Here is a 27,477-nt window from a genome sequence, read left to right on the forward strand (position 1 = left end):
TTGATTCCAGAAGAGGAGAGAAAAATTCCTTCCTTTTGCCACTGATTTTTAAAACAGGAATGTAAACTTGTCCAAATTAATTTACAGATTTCATTACATATTTATGTCCTCTTCTTTTGTTTCTTTGAAGGGGAAAGAACATATAGAGGAATTGTTTAGCTGAGTTGCTTTTTAAAAAAGGAAGGTTTCTTTCCCTAAGGCTTTCATTTTGAGAGCAAAGAAAAAAAAAGCAAAGCCTTTTCTTTTGTTAGTATTTCAAGATACTATGCTAAAAATGTTTATAAAATATTAAATATATTATTTAAATACATTTTTTCAAATATATTTAACTTTATTTTTGGAAACAAAGAAAATCTCTGAAATATTTGAAGATTCCTAGGTAGTCTGTAATCTAAATATGGAAGAAAAACATATGATGGAACACGGTTCAGGGATGTTCAAGTGTTATCCAAAGAATACGAGCACATAACAGTTTTTTTTTTTTTTTTTTTTTTAATAACAACAGACAAACTGGCTTTTTTTAAAGACAGGTACCACCTGCAACAAGTGCTGTAACATCCCTGGGCAGCTTTCAATTCAGGGTCAAGTTAAATTCAGATGTGAAAAGCATTTCTGAAGTAAACCATGTTGTCCCTGTTTGTTCTACTTCAGTTTCAAGTCAGCAAACTCACTTTTTGCAATATTTGGATCGCAACAAAAATAGGACCATGCTCCAGGAGCACACCAACTCTTTTTCTGTAAGCACCTGTTCTTCCACATGATTTGTTAAACTAAACATAATTTGAGAGTCCCATGATTCTGAAAGTCAAAATGTTATGAACAGTCCTTGCCATGACAGTTTCCCAGTCACAGGACTGTGGCAAATCTGCACTGTGTAGCAGAACTCTTCTTCTCACTTGTCTTATTTCTCACCACTTCAAGTTTTGTCCAACAGTTTTCATGAAGATTTTTTCTGGTTTGAGAATGGAAAGGAAGATTCAATTATGGACCTAATGGATGATAAGGAATGGATAGAATATTTGTAATATTTTTCCCCCTAAATTCCTTAAAGATATTACATACAATAAAATCTTCATAGAGTTTGAAGAGAGAGATTTAGGTAAATACTTTTCATGTAGAACATGTTTGCATTTTTTAATGTGCTTGGAAAACATTTGAGAATAATTTGACATAAGAATTTTATAGCCCAATGCAAAAGTGCAGCAAGATGCTAGCTGAGTTTATTAATGTTAATAAATTGTGCCTGAGAAACTCACAGCTACATGCTGAAATGAAGTGTCCCAGGCCCCAGTGGGCCACAGGTGTGAGCTCCTGGTGCTCTTCTGGGTTTTCAGTCCAGAGCAGGTTCAAACAGTTCCAAGAAGATGAAAAACTACAGACTAGGGAACTTCACTGTCTCAGCTAGCAAAAAACTAACTAAAAGTGGAGAGCTCTCTCTTGCTCTCCATTCCACAGACAACACAGTCCAGGAGAAGGATGAAGGGTAGAAAGTGCAGTCCCTGATAACAAGCTCCACTTTCTTCTCTCCTGCTTTGCTCTCAGAACCAGTCTTAAAGGTGCAGAATTTAATATCCAGCATAAACAGAACAGATGACTGGGGATACAAGCATCATAAAGTCACCCCAGGACATTCTAATTATGAGACATTGACAGCCCCAAAATTAGGCAGAATGGGATTTTCTGCCCACCTTTCCTCCAGTTGCAAAGTGTAACTAAATAAACTTAAAAAGAAGTGTTTGCTATATGCCATATGAGAAAGGCTGAGCTGTGGCTATCTCTAACATCCAAATCAAAGTTCTTCCACAGGCAGACATGTCATCAGGAAATTCTCCCTTTTCAGAACATGGATCTGGGTTGTAAATCACATCTCAATCTTTGCTCTTAAAAAGAAATGAAATAAAAAAATATAGCATTTCTGTGATAGTATTGTTAAAGGAAAGCACCCTGTAAAGCAATCTCCTCATTTAATAACTACTCACAACTTGCCCCATTCTAGGCCTGCTTGCCTCTAGGTCTAGTGAGAAGAATTAAGTACTATTGCAGACCAGAAATTAGCCCTTCCATTTTCTCTTCTCCACACAAGTAAGGTAATGCCACTCAAAGGCATAAATGCTAGTTGAAGAAGTGTGGCTGCATGTACACAAAAGGGTGCATGGAAAGCCCTTCAGGAAGTGCATTTTCTACAGTGATAGGCACTTATATTGGCACAAAATTGGTTAAGCATGTTAATAACACAACTTGAAATATACTGCAAAACAAAAGCTGTCTCTGTGAACTGACTGGAAAAAACAGTGGAGCAGCACAGACCTGTAATCATCGCAGATCACGCCATACTCCGCTGATCGTTGCCGTGGCAACAGATGGTGTTTCATGACGTCACCGAAATCAAGGGGGGATAAGCAACAAGGGCAGACAGATACTAAACAATTTCTGGAAGGAAAAAATTTGAGCATATGCACTGAGCTACCTGCAATGTGACAAAAACCAAAGGGTAAAGGAAGCAGGAAAACAGAGCACAAGATGCACACAGAGAAATTTCCAATGAACAAACAGGCTTTGTTGTAACCTTACAATTTTACCATGGAAATGGCATTTGTGTTGAGCATCTTTAGTCTTCTCTGATATTTTTCAGTAATGTGATATGGGACAATCTGTAAAACAAGTTCTCCAGGGAAGTTAAGAAAAGAGCAAACCCTTTTTATTTGTTTTACATTAGGGATGAGAAAAAAAGAGGAGAAACACTCTTACAGGGGGAGACATATCTTCAGTGAATAAAGAACAAGTAAATTAATGTTGTGGGGAATTGGAACCAAAACACTGCTGAGACTGTGAGAGTCAGCTGGCATGACAGCTTGCTGCAATCCAAAGAATTATGCTCTTACAGAACTTAGCATCATTGAAGTCTAAGTATTTTCATGGAATTCTAATTATTTTGTACCTTCCTAAAAAAATTAGTACTTTGACCTTCAAGATATGCAAAAAAACCCAGCTTATGAAATCATCCAACCTCAGATTTCCCAGGTTACCAGTACTTTTCTGCTGTTCTGTAGGACTAAATTACATGAGTAAGCCTATATAATAATTTAAGTAGATTCTTATTTTCAAATTTGTTTCCCAAACCAGATATTTTTTTGCTGATTACTTCTTGATAACTTTTTTCATGTACTGATAGAATTTGACATTGCTGTTTGATGTTATATTTTTGCATAGTCTCGCACAAATTGAATAAAATAACTGACCAGTTATCAATAAAAAGAAGAGTTAAAAGAAAAAGAATAAGTCCATGAAACAAGAAAGGATGATGAATAAGAACAAAATACCTTTAGTAGCAAGAATTCGGTGGAGAATGAAGTAGCTTTAGTTCATAAAGATGAATACTGTCTCATAGAAACTTACTTGAATTTAGCCATTTAGTTTTTTCATTGCTTCTACATCTTCCATAAAGCAAAACATAGGAGTGCAATTCAGCCAAGGCAGAATTAATCAAATAAAGAGAAATATAAAACAGGTGAACAAGAGTTTTTAAAAAGTGCTTGAATACTTATATGAATACTTATATGAATAACAACATATAATAATTAGTTGTGGATATACAAAATTTCAAAATATGTCAGTTGTGACAGAAGAAACATGTTTCTTCTTAGTGAAGAAACTTTTTCAACAGTTACTCAGGTTCATAAGCTTTTTTTTAACACATACCTAGATATATATAATCTAAGTTTACTTTTATTTTAAAGCATTTGTACAAAAAGACTACTAATCATGATGAAAAATCAGAGAATACATTATTTCCAAGGTGTAAAAATGCAAAGCTAATGGTCCACCTTTTAAATTAGGCTTCTATAGGGAAACAGGATTAGCATTACCGAGGGAATTAATTTGTGTCAGGCTGACAATATAATAATGTAATGGCATACTAATATGATGACATTCTTCTTTACATAGAAAACTGAAGTTTCATAATTTTAGAAGAAATTAAACTGTGGAATTAGAGATGGAGTAACTTGGTCTCCTCTTACAAAATAAAACGGAAGTTCCAGTTATGCTTAAAATAGGATATAAATTTTCTTTTGATTATGATCAAGCTTGAAAATATTTATGTATTATAAATAGTCAAAAGTCATATAATTGAGATTTTATATCTATTAATAGTACTTTAATTTAAGACTGATATTGTGCTTCCACTTCAGGGCACTCTCAATATGAATTAATTAAATACAGTGTAGTTCATGCATCAGACATTTTTTATGGAGCTGACAAAGCCTTTTAAATTCAATTGGCATGTGCAAACTATTCATGTGTCCCCTCTTTAATTTCAGAGATACGTTCTTTACAGACTGAAGAAACAATAAAGATGAAAGTACAAAAATAAGATATAAATAATATTCCAAAACCATCTCAAATACTATCATCACAACAGATGCTCATGAAGCCTTATTTTCTTTATTTTAAGGGAGGAAAAAAAAACAATGTCAAGTTTTCTCCAGAGCAAAATAATTTATTTCCTTGTTTTTTTCTGATTATTCCATTACAGTATGCCAGCAGGAAGGATTTTTTTGCTACTTTAGAGCAGTTTTTGTCTCTATGCATGTGTTAGTAAGCTATAGGCAACATTTCTAAGGAATCTTAAAAAGGAAATCTCAAATGATTAGTTATGTACAAATACATAAGTACCAAGTAGACATTAGCAAAACCCATAACAATGGGCTTTAATTAATGTGTCAGCAGTAGCAAATTTCTTATCAAGAAGAAATTATTAATGCTACAGGAGAGGGGAGGTTACTCTTTTACTGCTGTACTGGAAGACCCTAGAACTTCACAGAAGCTCTCTCAAAGTGCTGTGCTCATACTAATCTTGTCACAAATATCCCTACTGAATAATGTCACAGCTCACACGGTTAGCACTTATTCAGAAGGAATGCAACCCAGCTCTAGGAAAACCTCAAAAAAGCAACTCCTGAACATTCAGTCCATACCTCCACAGTGCTCACAGCAATGCCTGCACAGGACTGAACTTCACTGAAATGAATATAAACAAAGTTGTTTATCAGGTTGCAGCAGTAGTGCACTATCATTTATGTGCTCTGGTTTCTAAAGAAAAAGAAAAATAAATTAAGGTAAATCCATTCAAGTCTAAAGAAATTTCATTTTATTTACTTTGCTTTTACAAAATAGTGTGTTTCCATAAAGAACAAAGCTGCAATTATTAAAGCAAACAACTTATCTTTTAAAATAACCCTACAAGGAAATTACCTGTAAAGAGGATCAATTCTGAGCACCTGCCCACCCATGCGAAGTGGTGAATGAAATCCTTGTTTTGCTTTGCTTGTGTGCATGGCTTTTACTTTCCATATTGAAATGTCTTTATCTCATCCCACAAATTTTCTACTTTTACTCTTCCAATTCTCTCTCTCATCATGTTGTTGGGGGAGTGAGCAAGCAGCTCAGTGGGGCCTACTTGTCAATCTTATTTTTTAAATATTTTTTTAATAAATTGAAAATTAATTTAATCAATTTAAAAATATCCTGATTTACTGATTGGAGCCCTTAAACATTGTGTCCTTTCTATAAAACTGGAAAACAGAAAAGTATAGATTTTTATTAATGCAACCTGAATACCATATTCTTTCCTTTGAGATTTTTCACACAACAGGAAGAACAGTTTCAGGAAGAACAATAGTCTCCATAAAGTCAGTTGATTCTATTTGGCTATCATGAAAATATTTGTAACTAAAATCCCAAGTATATGACAAGATTGCAACCACTCTTAAGCTGGCTGGTTTCATTCCTTCACCTGAGATATTTAATTACCAATTAGAATGCAAAAGGCAACTAGGTAACTGTTGTAAAATGTCTTGATCCCCACTATTTGTTCTCTGCTATCCAGCTTTTAAAATTGTTTTTCAAATTTCCCATATGACCTGAAGGTTTATAAAATTGTCTTTTGTGGTCCAAAATACAACTGAGATTGCTGAGACAAACCAGCCAATCCAATGTGAATTTTTGACCAAGGACTGACCTTGGTGAAGCCATGCTTGGTTAAAATGCCTCTGTTTGTTATCAATACAGTAAAAACTTAATATCTATAAATTTGAATCTGCACTTGAAAGAAGAAAAGCTTCCCATAGGAGGCTCCCAGGGGAAAAAAATCCAAAAGTATTCTGGTCATAGGGAGATCTTAGAAGTGGTTTTTAGAAGTGGGCTGATTGCTTTTGAAGAATATGTGTAGGTGTAGTGCCTCTGGTGTCTCTGATAGAGTTTTCTTAGTGGTGTGGATGCAATTATTTCTTAGAAAAATTTAGACCTCTTTAAAGACTTTAAAGAACCATATCTGCATCTAATGTAGAATTATTAGTATTTCAAATCATGAAAAACTCCAAATAGAAGCAAACAAAAAATACTCTCCCTGCCTGACAGAAGTGAACTTATTTTCCTGTTATGTTAAAACTAAAGGTTTAATCATCTTCAAAAGGGTTTCAAAATCTTGTGTCCATTAAGAGCAGGAGTGATATTTGTACTTACAAATATCTCTGAGTGGTAGCACACAGCAAGGACACAGTGTGCCGCAGACTGACAACATCTAAGCAGAGTAAGTGGAGCCTTCAGTAATGGCCCAGCAATTTGCTTCCTTTTGCTGCTGCCTCATTCTTGCCAACCCATGCTGTGTTTTCACATTTTGTACTCACTCATTCTAGGAGGGGTTTTCTTGTATGGTAGGTCTGTACAATGGCCAAGAAAATTAGATTCTGACAGGTACCTGTGGATACAATCCCTGTGCAAGTTATAAATAACAATGGCCAGTAATCTGAAAGCACAGGTTTATTTGATTGACATACTAAAAACACACTAAATGCTAATTTCCTTATTGGAAGTGTCAGGTAACAGATGTACAATAGCCACATCAAAGCTTTTGGCATGGCATAACAAAGTTTTACAGGTTCTGTACATATAATATTAGGCCACAGAAAGAGATATTCCTGTGAGGACAGAGCTGCAGAGGACATTCTGAGGGATGATTTCAGTTCCATTACCCAACTTCAGGAGGGTACCACTGTTTTTAAGTACTCTAGAGGGCTTGGATTTCTGGGTAGCTCCATATGTTGGTCAGACTTTTCTCCTTCATTCCTTTCCACAGAAGGAAATGGGGGAAGCAGGAGAACCATAGTATCAGCAAGAATGCCTCCTGCCTGGTTGAATCACCATGATGCTGACACCCACTGGGTGTTCACTCACAGGTCAAGGTTAAGCCCTGTCTACAGAATTAGGTGCATCTAACAAACTGAAAGAGCTAAGTTACTGTGTTACAGCAAACAGCTAGGAAATGTGTCATGGCTGAAGGTTTGCACTTTAAACAAAAAGTTTAAAACAAAAAGAACAAAAAGACACCTGAGAGCTAGAAATTAGCTTCCTATATAAAATGTATTGTGTTTTAACCTACCCTGTGTCTCATACCAGCTCATGACTAATTTAATCCTCAGTCTGTTGGAAGTGGATTTTTATTGTAATGAAATGTGCTTAGTAAATGGGGCCATTAGTTTATCTAATGGAGTGTCCACATTCACATCTGCAGGTGCAAGCTGCCTTCATTTTTGTTGCAGGGTAAGGCTATAAGAAAACCTAACAGTACGTAGAAGATTGATGTGTTTCACTAGACAAAGAATGGCTTCTCAGGCTCTGAAATCTTTCAAAAACTGATTTAGACTAAGAAAGGAATAACTGTTCTCAAACTTGCCTGATCAAAATCAGTACCAAATGTTCAGCTGTTAGCTTCAAAAACCTATTTGATGAGTTATTACAGAGAAAACTGAATCAATTTTTACCATTGTGTATTAATGGCTTCCTACTGATTTTTACGTTAATATTTCCTCATCTGTCTGCCTAAACATCAGTTACTTCAAATGCACATTGATTTTTTGTAAAAACAAGTAGATGTTAACCCAACTTCTGTGACTTTTCCTGCCTTATTTAAGAGCCATATGTTCCATAAAATCCAATACAAAGCAGCCATAAAAATACCTTCCTGCCTCCAATAGTGTGAATTGTTTTATGTTTGGTGACAATAACCTACTTCTGAAGGAGTGCTTGGAAGTGCTAATTAAGCACAACTAGGCAAAGATAGCAATATGCTTCAAAAAGTTATAGTACATACAAACACAGATTATCTATTTAAATGTAAAAAAAAAAAATCATCCAAAAAGACAGAACTGTTTTACATGCTATTTTATGAAATTATAAGCTTTTAGTTTCCTCTATTTCTGTCTGGAAACCACAGGATATCATATCGGGGAAGTGAAGTTAAGGACCACAAGAAATACGGGTCTATGATTAGACCTTATAATTCCCACTCATCTATCATGTTGTTTTTGCCACAGGCAAAATGACAGGAAAATCCTTCCAGAGGTCAGTGTTTAGGCTTTCCTGATAACAGCTATGGGCTACGTTATCCTGGTGTATGTCCTGTTCCATTCCAGGACAGGGTTAATTTTTGCAGTGGCCAGAAGGGGCATGGCCAGGACCCAGAGATTATTTCCTACCACCTCACCTCATTTTCCACATACAGAGGAAGTGGTTTTTATTTTTATCTTATTGAAATTTTAATCAAATTTTTATATGAAAACTAATATCAGCACATGCAATTTACATAGGAAATTAAAAATTATTTATAATGTTTCCTAACATTTACAAGAAAATAAGCCTTAAACAATGCTATGTCTTATTTTGAAAGCCAAAGGTTTATTGTAGGAATCTAATTTTTGGTCAGTGGGATCTGTTACCTACAAAAATAATTACTGAGAGAATGCTAGTTCCTAAATTACAGTCAAAGTCAAGAGGTATTGAACCAGAGGCAGGAGCAAAGTGATAGCTAAAAGTGTGGGAAATGTGCAGATCATCCTGAGAGACTGTACCTATTATTACAAATGAGCATGTTCACAAAAGATAACATATACTTCCCTAGGTGTAGGGTAGGGGAGCCCAGGATTGAGTGTTCACCAAGCACTGCATCTGGAGGCAATAGGGATGGCTGAGAGAAGCAAACAACAGAAACAAATCAAAATTAGAGAGGTGATGAAAAAAAAAAAAAATAAACTTTTTATGGAGACTTAAAGAGGGCTTTAAAGAGTTTGCTGAAACCCAAAGCTAAAAAAAAAATTGTAGATGTTCTTGACTAAGAGTAAGCTTGAAAGAAAAGAACTGGCCTTACTCATGTTCCATTTCATTCCGTTTAGTCTATTTACAAAACTTAGGAGGTTTGCCTCACATCGAAATACAAATTGGTTTTACAGGTTTTGATCGAAATATAAAAGTCTACTCATACCCATCTGAAACTCAGGTCAGTTCTGTCTTGTCACACATAGCAGTGAAAGTTACTCTGTAAAAGAGCCAAGTTTGACCAGTCTGTTTGGGTGGCTGCAAAAAAATAACATAAAAAAAGTGACCTCTTCCCTTTCCCTCTTTCAAAACAAATGTCAAAACACAAAATCAGTATTCCTGCTGAAATCCTTTTTTGGCATCCAGTAAACATGACAAATGATATCCTATGACCTATAAATGAAATTTGCCAGACATTCTAGAGATGTAACAAAACTTTCTAATCTTTCTAATTGCTAGCATGACAATATGTACTATTAATTTTCAATTTCATTGACCTCTAATACTCAGAATGATCCAAATTAATTTAAACTCCTCCTGCACCCTAATTTAGTTTCAACAAATATTTTAGTAAATACTGTGACTGAAAGAAGTGAAACAGCTACTATATTGCTTCCCATACTTCATTCCTTTCACAGTTATACTTTGCAATTTAGAATTAAGTGAATTTCACCAAGCAGAAAAATTTTTAATCTGGGGACCAGAATCATCATGGAGGTTCTAGGTCATCACAGAATTACAGAACATGCTGCATTGGAAAGGACCCACAATGATCATGAAGTTCAAGTTCTGGGCCTGCACAGAACACTCCAAGAATCACACCATGTGCCCAAGAGTATTGTCCAAAGGTTTCTGAGTGAAGAAGATTTTTCTAATATCCAACCTAAACCTTCTTCCCTCAGGTCCTGTCACTGATAACCACAGAGAAGAGATCAGTTCCTTCTCTTCCTCTCAGGAAGAAGCTGTAACTGCAATGAAGTCTTCCCTCAGTCTCTCCTTCTCCAGGCTGAACAGACCAAGTAACCTCAGCTGTTCCTCATACGGCTTCCCCTCAAGGCCCTTCACCATCGGTGCTGCCATCCTTTGGATGCTCTCTAATAACTTAATATCTTTCTCATATTGTGGTGATGCCTTAAGTTTTAGCTTTTATATTTTTCAGATCCTGTACTGCATTAGTGCATAACTCTGATCTCCCTATAGAGTGTTAGTAAATTCTCTTCATATTTTGGTCAGACAAAATAACCCTTCTGAGCCTGACAACCAAGGATATCCTTCGCTTCAGGCCCCAAAAAGTATACAAAACAAAAGTGAATTAGGGAGAGGAAGCAAACAGGGGTTATATGACTTCATTACCTGAAGCTGTAGTAGGAAAATTAACCTCTGATATGCAAATAGACCAAACTTATATATGTATGAAAAACTCGTGACTATTGTCCATGCTGATTGTAGCCTATGTGAGGCTTTTGCAGTGCCCAAGGTGTATCTATTGAAAGCATTTAATAAATACCCACTTTAACTCCATCTAGCCTCTGTTTAAGGTACCCAGTCCAAGGCACCCAGTCCAAGGCATCAGTGGAACCCAAAATTGCCCCCAGCATTTGAGGTGAGGCTGCCCCAGTGAAGAGCAGAGCAGAGCAGGACAATCCCCTCCCTTGCCTGGCTGGTGATGCTGTGCCTGATGCCCCACAGGACACTCTCTGCTCCTTGGCTGCCAGGACACTGCAGGCTCATGTTCAACTTTCTGTTGACCGGGACCACCAGGTCCCTTTCTGTGGCACTGCTTTCCAGCTTCTCATTCCCCAGTCTGTCTATACATCCAGGGGCACCCCATCCCAGGTGCAGGATCTGACACTTTCTGTTGGTGAGCTTCATGTAGCTGCTGACTGCCCAGCCCTCTAATTTTTCTAGGTCTCTCAGCAGGGCCTCTCTGTCCTCAAGAGAGTCAACAGCTCCTCCCTCCCAGTTTTGTATCATCTATGAACCTGCTTAATATCCCTCCCAGCCCTGCTTCCAAGTCATTTATGAAGAGCTTAAAGAGCAGAAGGCCGAGGATGGTGCCCTGAGGAACCCCACTTGTGACAGATCCCCAGTCTGATGTCACTCACCCCATTCTCTGTAACCCTCTGTGCCTGACCCGTGAGCCAATTGCTCATCCATTGCATGATGTCTGTATGCAGCTGAATGCTGGGCATTTTGTCCAGAAGGATCTGTGGTGAGACAGTATTGAAAGCTTTACTGAAATCGCAAAATATTACATCAACTGATCAAAATATTACATCAACCTTGATCAACTAGGTGAATTACCATGTTGCAAAAGGAAATCAGGTTTGATAAGCAGGACTTTCCTCTCATGCAGCTGTGCTGGCTGTGACCAACGACTGCATTGCCTTTCAGGTAATTTTCAATACCTCCAAAACAATTTTCTCAATGACTTTCCCAGGCATTGATATGAGACTATGGGCCATTCTCACAGCAATACCAATTGCTGGCCAGGTCACTGCCCTTACTAGTAAGTGCTCACTGGTGTTAGTCAGCTTCATTGTAGAAAGCCTTGCAAACATAGGACAATGTTTAAAGAAATATGAATCAGCTCTTTTTGTGGTAACAAATGAAGAGTAACATTGTTACTATAATAAATTAGACTTCCTTTATAGTACAGGTGCACAGATTCTCCCCACTTGGTATTTTCCCATGACACAAAAAATTCACAAGCTCCAGACTTCTGCCTGCATATATGGTGAGCAAGAAGCTATTGAAAATTTCTTCTTATGTGGGTAGACAGTTGTGGGCTGCATTTCCAAGCCTGCAGTAGGAGAAGGATGAAGAAGGAGAGAAAAAAAGATACAGGCTGAAGTGGTAAATTGAGATAACTGGGACTGATTCAAACAGATAATTGAAGATAATTAAAAAAAAAAAGTAGATAATTCAAATATAAACATCTTCATGTATTTCTGTGTCTCAATTAGGTCAAATAACACAAAGTTATTTAGACTTACTAAAAGGAAATTTTACTTCGGCTGTCAAGAAAATCATGTGAAATTACGTGACACCAATGAGAAAGTCTGAGTTGAGTTGCAATGAAAGTTTCAGTGTAACAGTTGGTCATAGAGAAATAGAAATATAAATAAAACTGTCTTGGTGTCTACCCATGTTGGAGCTGAACACATTAAGATTTAGGTGGAGGAACAGAAAATTGAGTAGATACTCTATCATTCTTTCTAGTGTACAAAACACTGTATGTTTCTCAAGACAGAATTCAGAGCTGCTTAAGCTGCTTAGACCAGAAGCGATGACTTTGTTACTGCTGCATAACTTCACAGGGAGTGCTTAAGTAAAATGCCATGGGGCTGGATGTAAGAGGCAGCATGGCTCAGAAGGTGAAGTATCTGGCATGGGTTAAGTGAGAGCTTTTGGTGTTATCAACGTAGGTTATGAATGTGTCCAGTCATACAAATATAAAGCACCTCTAAAGGAACTTTTCTGATGATGCTTCATGTTTCTGCAGTGCAGTCCAGTATCATAAAACAGATCCTTATTTACTTGCACAGTGCAGGGTTGCATATAGAAACCGTAAGGAAAACAGCTAAATCAGTTCTGTACTGCTTGCAACCTCAGAGATAACCTTTTGGTGTTTGCCTCAGGATCTTTGATCTAGATCATGCTGTACAATACAAGCATGCTCCTGATTCTCTAGGGAATTTAGAAGCAGGGAAGAAGATGGTTTGAGTAGTTATCTTTTCAACTTGCTGCTCATCTTGATTTACGGACCTAGTCTAATGAACAGATTTTTGCCTGACACAAAGTATGTTGTCCCAAAATGTTCATAAATTTTAAAATCAATCAAGATTTTGTGTACTCTTTACATTTCTTCCCTTTTTTTTTTGCTGATGAATAGAAAATGTAAATGTGGATTGCTATGCTTGTTTTGGCTGTACTTTCACTATCATTAAAAAATAAATATGCTTTCTCACTGCAACACGTTCTTTTAGCAGCCAGTAACAAACACAATAAGGTCCAGGAATACTATTCCTCCTCAGACTGCCTTTCTCATCTCCACCTATCTGGAGTATTTTCCACTATTGTCAACTATTACAGGATAAGGCAAGTTCAAACAATCATTATTGCATAAACCTGAATGACTGCCTGATGAATTTTGGAATGATGCCTTTGTGTGAATCCCTATTTACAGTATTGTGACAAAATTAGGGCAATAGTATCTTTCCCAGAAAATCAATTTGCTTCTTTACAAGAAGGGGCGAGTTTGATGTCACAAGAGTTCACAGTTGTGATATGAAATGTATATGATAAATACATAGAAATAAATATACTTAAAATCGCTGCACAAAACACTGCATATAACTCTGAAGTTCATGTCCAGTGTGTGTGATAAGAAATTGCTATGCATGAATTTACATTTTGATTCACAAAAGGTGCTGAGCTAAAAAATATGCCTAAATGTTTGAGAACAGTAAGAAAGGGCAAACACACAGTTAACTAATGTGATAGGTTTTAAGTGTAAACCAAAATCATGTATATCTGAGTAGTTCCTTACCTTTTAAACTCCCTATCATTCTTGATCTCAGTGGGATTAATTAAAATATTTTTCTATAAAAGTCTTTTATTCAAGGTAAAGATACACTAATATTTTTATATTATATTGGTGTAAAATAATGAAGTCCTAAAAGAAAGAAGTATTTTATCTCTATTGTCTAGAATAGGGACACTTAGTAAGCACAAAATAAATCCATATTGGTTTAATGTCTTCATATTTCCTTAAACATATAAAATGTAAAAAAGATTAGGATTAAGTAGACAATAGTTCATAGGTTATGTAACATAATGCTGACAATTTTTAAAGTATCTATCAAATGAGTCAAAAGCTGTTTCATTAATTAACTCACCAGACTTATCCAGAGAAGGTTTACTACACTTAGCAACAAGTGTAACAAGAATAATTTTCCATGTCAGCTTCCTATGCAAAGACCCAACACTTCTAAATTATTTAAAACAAACAGAACTAACCTACCAGCAGATATAATATTACAGGTCAGGATTTTTTTGCTTTATAAAATCTATAAGAGTATTTTTATTTTGTACAGTTTTCATTTATTACTATGCATAGCAAAGTTTTATTGTTCAACTTTTAAAAAAGATGAGAATATTTGTAAAACTAAAATAATCCAAGCCCCTCATAATGCTTCAGATATTTTGCTGATCAAAAGAACCCAACAGTGAAAAATCCCTTTCAAATAATGACTTTGGGGTTTTATGGTTGTTAATTTTGGTTTCAGTTTGGTGTGGTTTTTTTTAAAATTTTAAATTCTCTGACATTTGTCTTTTTTTAAGTAGTAGTTGGGGAATATGGCTGGGTCAGTTAGGCTGCAATAGTCTTTGTGACAGAAAGTTCAAGAGACATTTAGAACTTCTAACAGTATGGAAACCAAGAAATCTCTAACTGTACAATGAAAGAAAATGACAAGAAACATTAGCAATTTCTAACCTAAATATAGACCTTTTTTATGTACTAAGAGGTTCTCACAGTCTTCAACAATTTGTTTGAGTGACAGACTGTCAAATATTCAAAGCACATGCACTGGTTAGGCCAAAAGAAGTCAATATAAACAGTTATTTACTTAAATCTATGGATTTTACACATTGTTGGTGTTGTTGGAGTAATTGTTTTGTAATCAGTCGTACACCTCTTCAACAGATGCCATTCTCAAAACTGTCACAAACTATCAAAGCCATGCTTGCCAAACTATTAAAATTTTGAGGAGAGAGTACGAAAATATTTCTAAAATTTATAGCACTAAATGTCTATTGCCTTATGGAATGCAGCTCTTCAAGAAAATTGTGGAAATATACAAATAATTATCAAAGAGTTATGATTGAAAGAAAAAGTACTGCAGATTGCATCACCCTTTATGGAAAGATCTTTGTCGCAGCTAGTTCCACATGAAATAAAGAAAAGCTGGCCTTTCATTGAATGAACAAAACTGAACAGAATGATCTGTGCCCACTCCTGGCTTTGCATGGCAGGCATAGCAGAATGCAGGGGAATAAGTTTTGTCAATATCATGAGACATAATAGCGCCATTTTTAAAATATGCATCAACTTAAAACCAAAATTATATTGTGGCAGTAACAAGATCATTGCAGAGAATACATTTCAGAAAGTACAGCCAGTTAAGAGAAAATTTATGAGACAATAATAACTGCCTCAATAGCAAACCTGTACTTTTATGAGCATGTTTATTCTGCTTTAAATGCCAAGGCTGGTGGATTAATTTAGATAGACAGAAACTACTGTGTTCAATACAACTGATCCACAGCACAATAAAACATTTAAGAAGGCATCCCTTCAGTAGCATGAACATTATTAAAATTGACAAAACTATCTGTTTTCTGGAAGCTGAGTTTCCCCAGCTGTGACAAGGATGTATACAGTAGCAGCACCTATTTTATCCCAGCCTTTAAACTATTTGTTTTTCCTTCTCAAACCAAGACTTATGTCTGTGAATTGCTCTGGTCTTTGAAGAAGTACAATACAGTAGCTCATCTATGCTTCTCCATATTAGGACTGCAATCTTCATACTCAAATTAGTTACCAACAGTCAGGAAGGCAAAATCATTTTAGGAATTTTGCCTGGAAATAATTAATCATTAGACAGATTTTAATTGAACTGTAGACTTCAGAAAACATACATAGGCTTTCCTCTTTGGTTAATTTAAAGATCAGTTATTAATGGTTCAGCTTCTCTGTCCCCAGATTAGACAGACAGCTGATTAATCAGCAGCGTGCCCAGGCATCCAAAAAGGCCGGTAACATTCTGGCTTCCATCAGCAATAGTGTGTCCAGCGGGACCAGGGCAGTGATTGTCTCTCTGTACTCGGCAGTGGTGAGGCCACATCCGGAATCCTGTGTTCAGTTCTGGGCTCCTCATTACAAGAGCAGAGATGCCGAAGTGAAGAGCAACGGAACTGGGAAAGGATCTGAAGCACAAGTCTGATGAGGAGCAGCTGAGGGAACTGGGGTTGTTTAACCTGGAGAAAAGGAGTCTGAAGAGGGGTCTTATCACTCTACAAATACTTGAAAGGAGGCTAGAGCCAGGTGGGAGTCAGCTTATTCTCCTAGGTAACAAGTGACAGAACAAGAGGAAAAGGCTTCCAGTTGTGACAGGGGAGGTTTAGTTTAGATATCAGGAAAAACTTCTTGACTTAAAGGTCATCAAGCATTGGAATAAACCACCCAAGGAACTGGTGAAGTCACTATCCCTGAAGGTATTTAAAAGTATAGATCTGACACCTGGAGACACAGTTTACTGGCAGATTTGTCAGTACTGAGTTAATGGTTGGACTTGATTATCTTAAAGCTCTTTCCCAACCTAAATTGTTCCAACTCTAGCACATAGCTAAAGGAGAGACTCCAGCCTGACTTTGGCCAGACTCCACCTAGAAGTACACAAATCAAGGGTAGTCTTTGGCCTTCCCCAGTTCATGGACACTGACAAAAAGCTCAAGAGCTGGTTGAGAATATTTTTTGCTCAAGAGCCCAATGATGACAGAGCTTCAAGAAGTGTTTATGCCATTAAGTACTTTCATTCTTTTCTTTTCAAAGCTTTATTAGTACTGAAGGCTTGACCCTACAACCCTTGTTCAATCAAAACTCCCATAGCTTTAATCAAAGTAGTGACTAGAATATGAGGTTGTACAGTAGTGAAATCTGTTCATGGTTCTTCAATTTTCAAACATCCTTGAAGAATATCTAGCTCACTTGAACTTGGCATGGGAAAAAGCAATATCTGATCAATTTTAAGGGCTTCACTATGGTCTATTTTTTATTTCTCAGGGTAGGGAAGGTCATGAATATGTCCGATACTATTTAATAGTCTGTCTTAGCCTCAACTTTCCCAAGAGGCATTTGGAATATTCATTTTATACATTGCAAGGCAACCTGATACAAATCCAAACAGTTAGTGGGAAGGCAATATTTCTCATGAAATATGAAATTTGAGTATTACTAAATACTCAAAGGATGATTGCCTACTGATAATTTTTAACTCAGAGCATCACAGACACTAAGGATAAGTCCACCAAGCTTTTAAAGTGCTTTCAAATGATCTTGAAATTGTTTTAATCAGGAGAATACCACAAAAGAATAGTAAAAAAAAACCCCTAGTGAGTAATGAAAAGAGCACAAAAAAAAAATCTTCCAAAGAACTTAGCTGACTTTATAAGAAAGTTGTACATATTCTGTGAAAATTTAGCTATTCAGCTGTGACACAAATGGGGAAAATTTTTACTTATTATACAGTCTATAAAGAGGACTTATTAAAAGATAAGCATAGGTGCAGACTAAGGGATGGCTGTAATCTTGGTGGGAAAAATTTAAAAAAATGAAAAACCAAAACAAACCCACAACCTGAGACATCTAAGAAAAACAAATTAGCCTGAAACATCATCTGAATCATATCAAATACAAGGCTGGAGAAAACTGAAGAAATATCCTCAGAAACTACTGAAAAAAAAAAAAAAGCTATTTTAATTCCTTTTAATGAAACAGGATTATAAAACCATACTGCTAATCTAAAATCAAACTTTCCCAGATAGTGTAAATTACTATGGTCTTTATTTCCAGATACATGTCAATTATCTGCTACTTGTGTTACCATTTTAGTCAGAGGGTTAAGAGCACCAATACGGAAATATGCTAGATTTTATTTAATTAGCTCAGTCAGATGACAAAATCAACTGAGGTAAACAAGAGTTAGGTTAGGTTTATTTTAACTATAATGGGTCTCTGGAAGAGAATCAAACTCACAATTCTGTAATTAGGCACAGAAAGACACATAACCCTTCAGTGGAGTAAATCTAACTGATTTAGTCACCTTTTCTTTTTGATCTTATAATGCTGGAATAACAGATAATAGCTTTTCCATCAAAAGTGAAGATAACTGTCAATTGAGCTCTACAGTTCTTTGAAAATAAAAAAACAGGCAAGTAAACAGTGAAAGAAACAGGTAATTTTAGTTCATTTCCCATGGAATTACACCTTGCCCCTGAAAAACTCCAAACCCACAAAAAAGCATAGAGCGTTTACACTTGGCAGTCAAATACACATTCGGCATCTTCTAAGAAAATGTGGCGCTGAAGGGAAAGGAAGAGTTTGAGGAATTTAGGGATGTTAAGAAAATAAAGCATTCCACAAGTACTATCCTTTTATTTTTCTGCATGGTTAATGACAGAGTTGTTTTACAGAGTAAGAATTGTTATTCCTTTCTCTAGTCACATTTCACATTGCTCAGAACACAATCAAGACTGAGATCCTATAGGCTGAAAAAAATAAAAGATATTTTCTGGGAGAAATAAACTGAAAGAAGAAGAAAATATGCAAGATAGATCCGTCACAAGGGCAGACTACAAAAAAAAAAAAAAAAAAAAAAAAAAAAAAAAAATCATGTGCACAATGTATTACAGGAAAAACCAACATTCCAAAGTAAAATTTTCTGATATGGATTTAAAGTCCAGCGACAATGCTAAAATGAAAATGTGCACCCTAAGAATGAGACTTCTGATGGAATATGTTCCTTCCATTAAAATGAATTTAAAATTCAAACTTGTTTCTTTATTCCCAAAATGATTTTGTGGTGAACATTTTCTTGGTTTATGTGCTGCCATCTTCTTTTTCAATTCTCAAGAAATTCCCTTTTACTGCAATAAAAATTATCCTGTTCAAATGGAAATCATAAGGACTAGTATTGTCAAATGTGTCAAACTTAATAGCTTTTCTTCTCACAGCATAATCTACCCAGTATTTCTTACACACTACTGGGGTGTTGATTTTTCCTTCCACTTCAGCACTGCAGAAACTTTACTGCCAATTTAACAATTTTCTTTCTAAGAAGTAACCTTGCTTTTGCTGATATTCTCTTCCTGGTTTTGTGGCAAGCTCTTTCTAAAATCACAAATAAATGGGCAACCAATTTGGAAACCACAATGAAAACCCTTCTGAAAACTCAATATTGCTGTAGAAATTCTCCACAGAGGTACACGGCTTATGTCTCATGATTGCTCATTCTTGGAGCATCTATGAATATCTTTATTTCTTTATGTTTTCTAATTTTATTACATATTGTTTATAAAATTGTTTAAAGTAAAGAAAAAACCATATTTTTAATGTCTAGCATTGCTGTAAACAACTTATGATGAGGACTTCTAGAGCAGAAAAATAAAATTAAATACGATCCTTGAATCCTTGATTCTACATATTAAAATGCAAATAGAGTTGGTTTATTTCATGTTTGTAAGGCAGATATTGTTTCCAAGGACAGCCCATGTTGGAAGGTTCTAAATCAATAATAATTAAAAAAAAATGTTTAGGGTTTCACTTGAATATACTTTATTTTGCTATTGTCTTTTTTTCCTCAATTGAATAATATGAATTTTTTTTCTGAGATGAAAGGTGCTACATAAATTAAAAAGCATTATGAAGTGTTATGTCTAATAATACACTACTTTTTAAAAGCCGAGTGCTCTTACTTCTTGTCACTTCGCATATGTCATTTAAATTAACCCAGCTTTTAGGTTTTCATTTTCCTTCTGGTCTATTGGAAAATCTGTATTACAGTTCGTGAGAGTTGTTTGTTGTGTAAGTCCCAATGTGTAAATGACGTCTGTAGAAAATTTCAGGCTCCGGCATGGTGTAGGTGGATAGAGGCAAGAGATCTCTGAAGTTTGCTCTGGGGGAAAGAGGTTTATTGAGAGTGCAGAAGGTTCTGCCTCGTGCTCCCAGGTGTAGCACGTGGCCGGCCTGAGAGGGTGGGAGAGGGGAGAGACAAAAGGATGCTCAAGGAGAGGGGAAACTCCAAGAGAGGGGAGAAAGTTCCAAGAGGAGGGAGGAGGTTCCAAGAGAGCATGTGATCCCTTGAATCCTTTTCAAGGATGTTCAAGGTGGGCTGGAGCAAGGCTCGGGCCAATGGGGTTACAGGCACATGATATTTTAGGGAGGGTTACAGGTGCGGGGTGAACCATACATCTTTTGGGGGTGAGATGGAACAGTCCATTTGACCCCAGGACCCATCCGTAGGCTAGCTGGGAGAACTGTTCTTATCCTGCCTGTATTATTTATGGATAGTCATATTTATCTATTTTCCGCAACAGAAGTCTTGAATTTCAATTCCTTACTCTAAAGCAGGGTCAGCTGTACCTACAGATACCACTACGAAACCTCATCTTAAAGATCTTGAATGATGGAGAATTCTCCCTCTCTGCAAACATGATTTTATTTTCTATTCCTCTCTGCTAACATGATTTTATTTTCTATTCCATTCTATTTCCTTTTCTAATTCTTGTTGTGCAAATTGAACTGTGCTTGCTACAATATGAAGAAATTCTTTGTGTTCCTTATGAAGTCAGTTAAATAGTCACAAATAGTAAGTGGATAATTTGTGTAATATGACTATATTTATTTGTCTAGCCTGTACATTAAGCGTACCTGAAAGTATTCAACAGAGGAATTAAATACTCTGGGGTCCTGTCTTCTAAACTAAGTTCTGTTGTAAAACTTGTCAACATCCTTGTATAAATAATAATACAGGATTTTTAAATGCTGGAGAGCTCTCTTGAAGTGCCTTCTTTGCCTAGGGTGAAGACTCACTTCTTATTCCTCACTGGAATAAATTGTAACATTCTCTGGTTTACAGGCTTGCCACACCCTGGAATATCACGTTGTTCTTAAATTGCCTTAAATCACCATTATGAAGAGGTGGTTTGGTACACTTTAAATAATCACCTTCAAATGTATTGGCAAAAGCAGGTTTTAATAAGAACTTGTGAGACTTTGAGTTTGATGCCAATGTTCACTCTACCATTTATTACATATATGAAACATACATAAGAAAATTGGGTTAGAATCAATTTAGAACAACTTAATAGAGACTGTGTACAAGCCTTAGATGGCACCATAATTTATTTTTCTGCTTTTCTATTTTTACCCAGAAGAATATTTTCATCCAGGTGAACATTTTCTTATTTATAATAAACTCTATGTTTTAGAAAATGCTGAAGGGTGGATGTAAATAATTTTTTTCCCTTCTAATTATTTTTAAATACAAAAAAATACTTTATGCCCCATGTAACTTAGTCAGTAACATTTTTCAAACCACTTTTAAATTAATTTGCATTTAAGTTATTCATTTGCTTTTTCTTAACTTGAGTTTAATTTGACTTTTTTTTTTTTTTTTTGGCAAGGAATTAAAAGATTCAGATTGGACAGGGTATAATGTCTTTAATCAGTAAGGCATGAAGAAAAAATGGCATCCCCCAAACTGAGATATTGCTCTAACAGAGAAATTAAACCTGAATAAGGAAAAAAAATTATTTGGGTAGCATTGAATATTGAAAACTTACTCAATTTTTTTGTTGTAAATGAGAAGTTTAGACATTGAGAAAGCAGAAAAAATTAATTCTGCCAGTAGTGCTCTCATTCCCTAGGAAATTAATCTTGAGAAATCAGGAAGAAAAATACTAAGGTATAGGATGTTTTAAATTAACATTTTTAATTCATATTTTTAGCTATTTAGCACATATATGTATGTGTGTATAAAAATAGTTATGACATTACTAATTATGATTTACTGATATAATTAATTTCAATTTTTTGCAAATGGAACATTAACAGAGAGAAATCAAATGCTTTATAAAGAAATCAGTGTGCCAGAGTCTCATCTTTTCTGGCCATGTGCTTTTGGACATTTGCTGAATGGAAGATACAAAGTTTAGCATCACATTTACTGCATGATAGTTGATATCAAATAGAATTTCTCATTTAGCAAAGTCATACAAAATATACTGGAAAAAATGACACAAATGAAAGTTACACTTACCAAAAAAAAAAAAAAAAAAAAACCAACAAAAAACCAATTGGGGTAAAGGGTTTAATCACAACACCAATGAAGTCCCAGTTATCAGGTTCTGCAACACACTCACCATCACGATTCTGGGTGTCCCCAGTTGCTGGAAAGGAGAAGATGGGTTAAAAACAGCTCATGCTCGTTGCTCTCTTTGAAATATCTTTGTTAATAATTTAGCTTTCACCTCTGAGTTTGACTGGGCCAAGTATTTACTTTCTTCACCCTGGTCTGGCTAACACCAGGAGAAATTCAGGGTCATTTAAGGGGAAAAATATACTGCAGGTTGGTGCACTGAGCTGTTAGCAGCTGTTTATCTAAAACTTCCACTGGTCCCCACTTTGTCAAGATACAGAAAACTGTGCAACAGGTATTGTCAGTCATACCCTGCAGTACTCCCTGAGCTTCTTGGGCCTTCTTCCATTGTAGGGTATTATTGGTTAGTGACTCAGTGGCATAAAAGATATTATTTACTAGTAACATTTAAAACTCTGCAAATTAAACATCCCAATGATCTCAACATGGATTCTGGCTTCTAAATTAAATATTTTTGGCTTACACAATACAAAGAAGTTAATAAAATTAAAGGTAAAAAAAACTAGAAAGGCTTTGATGAAAGAAGATCTACATCACATGAACTGCATTTTTATGCATTCATGAAATTATATTTAAATGACAAGCTGGTCTAGAACTTTACCTTTATTTTATTGGTTAGTTCCAGAAAATAATTTTCTGCTACTGTTTACATAACATTTTTGTTGTTATTAAGAGCCAAATCCTAAGATTGTAATGTACTTTTTGAAAAGAGTTGGTTAAATAATTTCTATAAAAGCTGTGAGACATATCTTGCATCCAGTGAATGGTAACATCCATTAAAAACATCATCAGTACCATTGACAGTCTATTAAACATTTGGAACTGGTAGATTTTGCCCTTTTTCAGAAGGATATTAGAAGTATTAGAACTGCTGTGCTGCTGCAAGACTATTCAATTCCAGCTCTGAGGATAATGTCTAGAACACTGTTGCAGAATATTAAAGCTCCACTCAGTCTAGTATTCCTTTTAGGAAGAAGAGTTTTCCTTTCTCTTGTTCACCATCCACAGATTTTCTTAAAAAAACTTTGGGTTTTTTGTTCTTTAGCCTAGCTTATGCATTGTCTGACAAATCCTAAAAGTCAGCAATCAATGATTGTGTCTCAGTTTTGAAGCTGAAGCTTTCCTGTTCAGAAAATGGACAAATAATTTGTGAATTGTTTACATCATCCAAAACTGATCTAAATACAGATGTTCAGGAACACAGGTGAATAAAACACATGTAAGTACAGATAGAAATACAATAGCAGTGAAAATCCTAAAGACAGGTTCAGTCTGGGGAGTTTCATTTACCAACAGTTGTGTACAGTCAAAGCTGACCTATGCTTGAATATCTTTCTGCTATTCTTTATCCTCAGCTCGATAAATATCCATCCAATGTACGAGTTCAATCCAGATATAATTAAAACACATTTTAAATACCTGAAAGATATAAACTTCATTTATTTTATTCCCATAGTTCAGCAGTTGCTTTGGCTACATACATCTCTCCTTACCCCCATGACCAAATTCATGTCACTGTGTCAGATCTAAGACAAAGAAACATATCTAAATACACAGATGTCAAGGGAGTGATTTACCTAGCAACAGTAACTATGTGAAAGTTTTTCAGAAATGTCTGTGCATGTAAAGGTACCTTAATGGCTTGCATTTAAGAGGTTTGAAGAAATGGCTGGGAGGATTCTAGCAAAGCCAAGCATCAAAGACATGCAATGCACATACATTCCAGGAAATATAATGCCATCAGTTGACAAAGAAATTTAGGCTCATGCTTTCAATAAATATTGTAAAGATTTTGCTCATAAATCTACATTTAGAAAAACATTATTTTACTCTGTGCTACATTGGATAGAAAAAAAATGTGTGAGCAGAGGAATCATGTTAAGATAAATGTTTCTCTCTTCTAATAGCCATCATTTTTTAAAAGCAAACCACCATATAAAGAATTATCTGAAGTGTTACAACAATAACCCTGAGAATAAGGAGAGGTAAAAAGCTGAGATGGCACTGTGATATATCAACTATCTACTGCTGTGTCAGTAATGCACACTGCTGACTGATGGCCCAGGGGATCAAACCCTAATGTACAGTGAACATCTTTCTCTTAAACAAAGAGATTTTATAGATCCCACTAAAAGAAAAGTGTGTTCCCATCAATTCAGCATAGTAACAGATGAGAACAAGTTAAAATATTTCAAATCCAGAATAATCCAACTGAGGTCTTAATCAAAGTCATTGTGCACAAGGATCCATGCTATTTAAATTCTATGTAGAATTTAAAACAGAGTATCCAGGTGAGATCATAGCTCAGCAAAAAAAAATTCTCTATTTTTTCTTTTCTATTCCTACCTATCCCCTCTCTTCCCACAGACATTTGTCTTCCATTCCTGTAAATGCAGCGTCTTTTTAAAAGACAGTTTAACCTGAGTCACCAAAACTTTAATGTAGATACCCTGTTGTGAGCTCCCAATGAAGACTAGAAAGGTTAAACTCAGAAAAATCAGCTTTTATTATAGAAAAGTAATTAACTTTTTGACTAGGAAAAGTTCAAATTAGATCAGATTGAACAGAAATAATGAAGAGCTTGCATCTTATCCTGACCTCCATGCCTTTGCTTCCAGGTGTGGTTTAGGCAACTTTCCAAACTGTAACAAACTCAGCATGTTTCAGATTGGCCCTCCAGTCATCTCCGAAGGTATGTGATGTTCCTCTGAGGAGGGTCTCCTCTTCTTTCCCTGCTGAAAGCCCTAAACATTTTACAAACTGAAAATGAACCAACTCAGTTTCAAGCAGTGACTCTGTATCTTTCTAAGACAGAAACTCCCAGCTGAGAAAAAAACAGCATGAAACACCACATGAGTGATGCTAGCCATGTTTCTTTGCTTCATCTTCTTCTAAGACACGTTTCTTTTTCTGGCAATATTTATTGTATTTTTCCTCTACTATAGCCTTCTTCAACCTGGCTTCTTAGAACCAATTTTATGCCTTCCTTTCCCACAAATGTATTTCTTAACTTTGAGTCTTTGCATGCAGTCTCATTCCTTCTCTTCCCTAACAATGATTCTAACAACTCATCTTTCCCCTTCCCTTATCTTCAAGACTGAAGAGCTGTTCCTCTACCTCAACTAGTTTCTTCTATCAGACTCTCTCATCCCTTAATGCTCCTTCCATTCATCTTCCCACATCAACAGTCACTTCTTCTCCCTTTTCAGAGTCTTCCACTGATCTTAAAATGACAGAACATTGTAACAATAAAATTATAATATCAGGATCACAGAATTAACTATGTTGGAAAATACCTTTGAGATCATCAAGTCAATCTATGACCTAATACCACCTTACCAAATAAACCATGGCACTGAGTGACACATCCAGGTTTATTTTTAAACCCCTCCAGGAGTGGTGACTCTACCACCTCACTGGGCCATTCTAGTGCCCAAACACTCTTTCAATAAAGTATTTTTTTTGTAATTTCCAGCCTAAACTATCATTCCTGCAGCTTAAGACTTTATCGTCTCTTTTTTTCAGTGTTTGCCTGGGAGTAGAGACTGACCCCTACCTGGCTGCAACCACCTTTTAGGAAGTTGTAGAGAATTACAAGGTCTCCCCTGAGCCTCCTTTTTTTCCAGACTAAACAACCCCAGCTCCCTCAGCCATTCTTCTTATGGCTTGTGTTCCAAGTTCTTCATCAGCCTTGTTACATTTCTCTGGACATGTCCTTCAATCCTGGTTTGTAAGATAAGCTTGTATTCTATTTGCCATCTGTTGGAGGTTGGGCAGGTTTGTTATCTCTTCCAAGAACAATGGTTTGCTCCGAAGAGGTAATGGTTTGTTAATGGGCCATTGACTGACTCACTGCAGGGCTGGTAAGGTAACACCATCCCATTGTGAGATGCTCCACCCAGAGGGGGAAGCCAAGCACTCTTTTATTGCATAAAGGGGTACATTTTGGGGGACAGAGCAGCTCTCTCTTTGCGGGATTCCCAGGGAAGCAGCTCCTTTGGCGGGATTCCCAGAGAAGCGGCTGGAGCGCGGTGAGGCGGCTCTGGCGCAGAGGAAGACCGGCCCAACTGCCACCAGATCTTCAGAGAAAACGATGCCCTTCTAAAGATCACCACTTCAGCTGCAATTCATCAGCCACTGCAAGAGGAGCAGCTGTCATTTCAACCGGACTGCTACCAACACCCCGAATCCTCAGGTTGTGGACTTTATCACTAGTTTTGTTTGTACCGATTACATTTGCCTTTTTAAGTTGTTATCTAGTTTTCTCCTAGTAAAGAATTGTTACTCCCATTCCCATATATTTGCCTGAGAGCCTTTTAATTTAAAAATCCTGGTAATTTGGAGGGAGGGGGTTTACCTTCTCCATTGCACAGGAGGCTTTTGCCCTCTTTCACAGACTCCTGTCTTGTCAAACCAAGACACCTTCCTAGACTGAGGGTCCTAGAACTGGACACAGCATTCAAGGTGCAGCCTCACCAGTGCCAAGTACAGGCAAAATGTACATATATGACTCAATTCTTGATAATTTTACAAGTGACAGGAGAATGTGACTGTCGCTGTTTTCAAAGGAAATAACTACAGATTGAGAGACTCTCAGAGAAAGAGGCCAATACCATTGGAAGTTCTATCAAGCAAATCAATCCTAAACACCAAAACAAAAGCATTTTATCTAAATTTAACTATATTCAGTTAGCAAGGTTCTGTGAACAGCTCCAGTAACCTTGTTATTCCATTAAATTCTTCCTGAAGAAATATTTACAACCATGTATTTTAAAGCCATCCAGATTTTCACTTTCCAGAGAATTGGTTGCTTCAAAATTCTGCTTTACCAACTGTAGCTGAAGTGCTGTGATTTGTGTTATTTGGACGTTGACTTATCTTCTTTCCTTGTCCCCTGTGATATATTTTGCTTATTTAGTTCCAGTACGTCTGTGGCTGGTTCTAGCCACAGACTTGCTACTACCATTTGTTTTATTGGCAAGAAGCAGTAAGTGACCATAAATGAGGTCCATGTTATGTGCTAAGAGATCTGTGATTAGGCAGTCTGGATTAGTCTAGCCTTAGCACTCCCACCATGCAATCTCTTTCTTTTTCCTGCTGGTGTTTTCTACCCTGAGATATTATTCTCTCTATAGAGACAGACTATATATTATAATATATATAATATTCTCTCCCTGTAGCAGGTGTGCAGGCCACATGAACTCACCTTGTTAGCCTGGATACTCCACCTCATCTGACTAGCAGCAGAGGTTAAGTACTAGTTTGACAGGGCGCTTGGGCTCTTATCTGAATAATACTTCCTCTTCTCTTTCTCACACCAAAC

Source organism: Lonchura striata, chromosome 1 (assembly GCF_046129695.1).
Source record: "Lonchura striata isolate bLonStr1 chromosome 1, bLonStr1.mat, whole genome shotgun sequence".
In the NCBI taxonomy this organism is placed as follows: Eukaryota; Metazoa; Chordata; class Aves; order Passeriformes; family Estrildidae; genus Lonchura; species Lonchura striata.